Source organism: Triticum dicoccoides, chromosome 4B, assembly GCF_002162155.2.
Source record: "Triticum dicoccoides isolate Atlit2015 ecotype Zavitan chromosome 4B, WEW_v2.0, whole genome shotgun sequence".
Classification (NCBI taxonomy): Eukaryota; Viridiplantae; Streptophyta; class Magnoliopsida; order Poales; family Poaceae; genus Triticum; species Triticum dicoccoides.
The window spans coordinates 244467035-244473610 of record NC_041387.1 but is presented as its reverse complement, the minus strand read 5'-3'; positions in this window follow the sequence as shown (position 1 = coordinate 244473610).

The window sequence follows — 6576 nt, the reverse complement described above, 5'->3', positions numbered from 1 at the left end:
TTTGAAGCGACATCCGAAGCGAGGCCCCGCAGGGCTATTGGTCGGTGAAAAAGGTAGTTGTTTATTGCTTATCTTGGGTTTCGGGAGCCTGGCGTCGTGGCCGGGTCCCTTCTCCTGAGGTGAGCCTGCTGCGGGCTCGCTAGGCCCTGGGCCTCTCCAGGGGCCTGCTGTCCTGCCGTGGAGTGCCTCGTGAGGAGCCTACTGCCAGATTTGTGGCAAGGTGGGCGCACGGAGCGGCCGCACCTTCGAGCCCCCGAGGGAAGCGACCGGCGCCAGCGCGTACACCGTACCTAGCCCCCGCTCGCGAGGTGCTAGAGGGCAGGGTAGCAGTCAGGAACTCCAAGAAAAGAACGCAAGAACTACAAGCAAGAGAGTGACACGAGAAAAAGAAAACTCCCCTTGTTTTATAAATGCACAGAAAACAAACTACTTCAAAAAGTCGGCAAGCGAGTACAAAAAGAGAGGCAAAAAGCAGGCGGCCGCGTCCGGCACCTAACAGTTCTTCAGTCTTTGGTCTTCGGTCTTCTCACCAGCGTGGAGCTAAGTGCTTCCACTGGCTGGGCATAGTCATTGGGTACAGTGTCGATGGCCAGCACAGAGCATGGTGCTTCCACTAGGACGTGGGTGGGAGCCCCCATGAGGCCCCAGGGCGGCACTCAGGAGACTCCGGGGCATGTACAACCCCACTCATTATTACGTGAGAGTGTCACGAGCGGAGACCTTCACAGGCCAGAGCCTTGCTTCATGTCGCCCGACGAGGACCCCGCCGTGCGCCGCCCCTGACCACCGTTGGGGAGACCAGAAGCAAGGACAAGACCAAGGGGCCAAGGGGACCCTGACAGCATCCTCGGCGACCGTAGGCCCCCTGCCGAGGGGAAGGGCTCGCCGGCGCCTTCCCCGGCAGGGAACCTACCTCCAGGCTGGATCATGCTCCGTGCAGCGCGAGGAGGGCCCTGCCGCTGGGTTTCCCACGCGCTGCTCCCAACGTCCTTCGCGCTTCTGAGGAGGGTCCGCCATCCTGAGGGTCCTGGTGGTCGCCACGTCTTGGTTTACCTGCGATCCATGGTCAGTGTAAGCGTGCCCCTGCGGCGTTAACTGTACCCAGAGGTTGCCGCTATTGGGGACGTCGGCAGGGCTTGGTGGTGGTTCGAAGGAGAGCTCGGCCTCGTGTATGTCTAGCGCCCAGCCTGGCGTGGGGGATCGGCCAGGGGCCCTCTCCTAGTGTGTGCCTTGGATCCATCGCGACAGGAACGTAGGCTTCCGGGATGTTCGCACCAGGGGCGCTGTCGTGGTTCTAAGTCTGACAGTAGAATGGGGGTAGGTATGGAGAGGCAAGATCCTAGCTATGGAGTAGTTGTACACACGAGTGTTTAACGAGTTCAGGCCCTTCTCTGAGGAAGTAATAGCCCTACGTCTCGGAGCCCAGAGGCGGTTGACTGGTTTATGTGTATAAGGATTACAGGGGTGCGAACCCTTCTACCAGTGGAGGGGGGTGGCTTATATAGAGGACGCCAGGACCCCACCTACCCACGTAGCAGAGGGTTAAAGTACATTAAGGTCGGGCGTTACTGGTAACGCCCTACATAAAGTATCATCATGACCATTAAGACTACTTAATTACAGACCGTTTGGATAAAGAGTAGATCCTGAACTTCTGTTGGTCGAGTGAGTCTTCATGGTCGAGTGTCTTCTAGCCGGTCGAGTGGAGTCTCTATTGGTCGAGTGGAGCCTCTCTTAGTCGACTGGAAGGTAGCTTCGTCTAAGGATGTCCTTGGGTATGGTATCCTAGATAGGTCCATGACCCTACCCTAGGTACATAACATCATCATTAGCCCCCGAATGGATCGAGGTTCGAGTGAGGAAGGAGTTGATGATTTTCTCCGACTTATTTCCTGTGCTTTGATTATGTCATATCTTGGATCGGCGATTTTTCTTTCGGCGTTGGCGTCAACTTCTACTTCAGTCGCCTTGATCCATTCTTGTCTTCTGTCGAGTGAACTTTTGAACTTTGGTGAACTTCCGAGCGACGGATCGCGGGAAAGATATCGTCTGACAGATTGATCTGCTGTTAGCGGATTTCACGGGATCCGAAATTTGGGAAGCGCGCGAAGCGGGGCGGACCGCGGCAATCGAATGGGATAAGGCGTGGACGCCTCGATTTCTGTGCCGCCTTTTTCGCCACGTATCGTGCGTGTGCGACTGTTTCGGGATGTGACAGGATCGCCCGGACCCACTCGTTAGCCACTCGGAAGTGCCCTTATATAAAGCGCCGGGGGAGGGTTTTTTGAACAGTGCCTTCCCATTCTTCTCTCTTCCCTCTTTGCCTCCGCCCACTGCGCCTGCTCTCGCCTCCGCCTATCCACTCCTCGCGCACTTCGCCGGCGATAATGGTGAAGGAGAAAACGGCGGCCCTAGAGCGCGCGAAGAAGGCGACGGTGACGGGGCAAGCGAAGGGGAGACCATCCAGTCGGGGCAGATCTTCGTCAAGGTCCCGCCTGCCGAAGGGTTGGGTCCAAGGGGATTGGATCCGCTCGACCATCACTGAGAAAGATCTCCATGACTTGGCCAATGAGGGACTGATCCCCCACGGGTCAGCGAGGCTTCCGGGGACCGAGTGTCAACCGCAGCCGTAGGAGGGTGAGTGCGTTCTCTTAGCCACTCACGTAGACCGTGGTTTTTCTTTGCCGCCGAGTGTTTTCTTCTGGGGGTTTCTGAATTTCTTTGGGGCGCAACTCCACCATTTCACTCCCAACTCCATCGCCTATCTGGCTGCCTTTGTGTCCATGTGCGAGAACTTCCTGGGTTGTCGACCACACTGGGGTCTCTTCAAGCACATATTCACCTGTCGCTCACAGATAGTAAAAAAGGCGAGTCCGGACGATGAGAGGACTAAGGTTATCCAGATGTGCGGTGGTCTAGGGATCCAGATGAGGAATAAGAGTACTTTCCCAGCCATGACCCTTCCTGAGTCGGTCAGAGGGTGGCAGTCGACTTGGTTTTACTGCCAAGACGAGTCGACGCCGGGGCAGTCGATTGCTCTCCCTCCGTTTTCCATGGACCGAGTGGACAAACCCTCTTCTCTGAAAGTGCTTCCTGAGGAGAAAGTTCAGGTGAAAATGCTGATGGAGTGCGTAGTCCAACTCGTTAGAGAAGGAGTGACGGGCATGGATCTTCTGGAGGTCTTCCTTAGGCGGCGCATCCAACCACTTCAGTACCGAGGCCATCCGATGTGGCTGTATTGTGGGACCGAGGACACCACTCGGGTCCATCTAGAGGCGGTCGACAACGCCACACTGGAGAGGTGGGTGACCGCGATCACGGGGAATAAGGACAACCCTCGAGGGGCCAGGAGGATCCCACCACTCGACTGTACCTACACACCGGACACGGTATGGCCATTTATTTCCAATCGCAATCTTGCTTTATTCATTCTGCTTCGCTGTGAATTGGTCGAGTGATCTTTGTCTTGCTTTGTTGCTTGATAGGCCACCACGGAGTTATACTCGATGCCCAATGGAGCGCAGACACCGACTGAAGAGGAGGAAGGAAGTGGGGGCGAAAGCCCGGAGGAGTGGGATTCAAATGCTGGTGACAATGATGAGGCTGAAGACTCTGATGAGGAGGAAGAGGAGGAAGTTGCACCTCCCCGCTCGGAAAGATGCTCGAAGCTTGTCCATGATCCCGCGACTGAACGTGGTAAGGGGGTCGCGACCGCTACCCAGTCGACCAAGCGCCCTCGGACTACTTCTCCGGTACCGACTGAGAAGGCTCCAAAGCAATCTCGAGTGGCACCGTCGAAACCTGCGAAGGTCTTGCCGAAGATGAAGATGGTGATCCCCACTATCTCAGGGTAATGGTAGTCTTGAGTTTTCCCCGTTTCATGAACTTGCTCTTGGTCGACTCATGGGTCAATCGACTAACTTTCGGAACTGCAGTACTGCTACTTCTGATACTTCGGCCAGGGCTGAAGACCACGAGATGGAGGATGCTGCTACCTCAAAACCTGGTATGACTCTTGTGATGCCGTTTTCAGTCGACTGACTTATTGTCTCTAATTTTGATTCTTTCTGCAGCTTCATCTAACATTGTTATTGACCTTCCTGACGACGACGACGAAGAACCACCAAGGCAGAGGACGAGCAAGAAAACATCTGCTGGCAAGGCGACTCAGAATGTGCCGGCACCCGAGACGTTGGTCGTGGAGGGAGACAATGTCACTCGACCCACCGTAACCTTTGCGGTGCCGTTGACGAGTGCTCGTCCTTCGTCGTCGAGTGCGGCTCAACCCTCGCTTTTCTCCACCTACCCCGTTCCGAAGACCAAGCTAGTGCTGCTAAAGAAGCAATACGCCAAGAGGGGGTCATGATGGAGCAAGTGAAGGCAATACGAGAAGCCAGCCAGGCAGCCTATGACGCCAGTTCGGCTCTTCAGAGTAATGTTCAGGTCAGTCGGTCACTGCCTGTTCTGTTAGGATATGATATCTGAAAACTCTTCTTTCTGAAATTCTTAGAGTTTGTCCTACACCCACTGGGTGTGTCGATTGAAATTCCGGATTAGTGGGGGCACACTGAGTGCACCCACTGGGTGTAGTCCCCAAGGCTATGGTCGATTGTTGGCAGTCGACCATAGGCTTTAAGTTTTTTCCTTACTCGACTAGGTCGAATGGATTCATAGACCGGTGGGGGCACGCTGAGTGCACCCACTGGGTGTAGTCCCCGAGACTGTGGTCGACTGCTGGCAATCGACTATAGTCTGAAGAACATCTCCTTTTTTTGTTTTTTTTGTTGGTCGACTGGTTGACTCTAACTAATGAAACTAGTGGGGGCACGCTGAGTGCACCCACTGGGTGTAGTCCCCGAGACTATGGTCGAATGTTTGTATTCGGCCGTAGTCTTAGAAACGCTATGATTTTCCTTACTCACTCGGAAGTGAATTGTCTTTGACATCTGTCGATTGGTTCTTCGTAGAAATCATGTGACCTTGCGGCTCGTTATACTGAGTTGGAGAACAAACACATTCAGCTCGAGCTCGATCTGAAACTGGCCCAAGAGAACTTAACGAAGGCGAAGGAGGAAGCAAAAGGTATGCTTGGTGGGGCCTTTGACAACTGCCTTTGCCACTTACTTGTTTCCGAATCTAATCTTACTGTAACTTTGCAGACAAAGTGAGGGATGCCCTGAAGAAGCAAGAGCTTGACTTGGCTGAGATGCAAAAAACTGCTTTAGAGAAGACCAGGCTCGCAGATGAGAAGCTGGCTTCAGTGACCAAGCTTGAAGAAGAAAACGCCAATCTGAAAGCTGCTCTTGATGCTGCCAACCAGGAGGTCAGTCGACTAAAAAGTGACAAGACCACCCTGAATGACAAGGCCAGTGAGTTGAAGAGAAAGAAGAACGATCTAGAGGCTTATCTAGGTGGACTCGCCAAGAAATTGTTCCTCATGCTTGAAGGTAATCCTTTGTGTCAAACAAATATTTTAATTGTAACCTCTGACTGTTTTTCTTGACTCGGTGGTTGTGCTTGCAGAGTTTTGCCAGAACTTTGAAGAGGAGACTGGTCGACTGGAAGTAAACCTGGACCCCATCAACTCTCCTGTGAAAGATGAAGTCGCCATGAATGTGCTCCGGCTTGAATCTCGTGTTGCTGCTGTCATCGATTATCTCGCAAGGCTGAAGGTCGCAACTTCTCGCATCAACACAACACTTTGGCCAAGAGAGACACTCTAGAACGACCTCGAGTCCCTGATTACTCGACTGAACGAGGTCCCAAGTCGAGTGCAGGAGTGGAAGAAGTCTTCGGCCAGGTGCGGTGCAGATGTTGCTCTGTCTCTGGTCCGCGTTCACTGCAAGGATGCACGAGAGGACAAGCTGGTGGCTCTTAGGGTGGCTAACACCAAGAAGCACGATTTCAGATCTTTCATGGAGACCTTCATTGCTGCTGCCACTCGGATTGCAGATGGAATTGATCTGGACGAGTTTGTGGCACCTTCCAGCCCTCCACAGGAGGGGTAAAAAACTTCTGAGCTTGATACTTTAAATTTGCCTCGGTATGCCGAGTGAGTTTTGTAACCGACAAACCTTAACAGGCCTAGCGCCTGAGCACTTTCGGTTTCGTTAGGTGTTATCCGAACTTGGATTCGTCGTTGAATATGTTTGCATTTGGTTTGACGTGTCTTATGCAGGTTAAAGCAAAGCGCTTATTAAAATCGACTTGTTCCTCAATACACTTAGGCGAGCACTGGGCTGCAGCTAAGCCCCCGAGTGAGAGGTTTGCTCTCCACTCGGTAGGATTTTAGACACTTAGGCGAGCACTGGGCTACAGCTAAGCCCCTGAGTGGGAGGTTTGCTCTCCACTTGGTAGGATTTTCACATACTTAGGCGAGCGCTAGGCTGCAGCTAAGCCCCCGAGTGGGAGGTTTGCTCTCCACTCGGTAGGATTTTCACATACTTAGGCGAGCGCTAGGCTGCAGCTAAGCCCCCGAGTGGGAGGTCTGCTCTCCACTTGGTAGGATTTCAGATACTTAGACGAGCACTGGGCTGCAGCTAAGCCCCCGAGTGGGAGGTTTGCTCTCCACTCGGT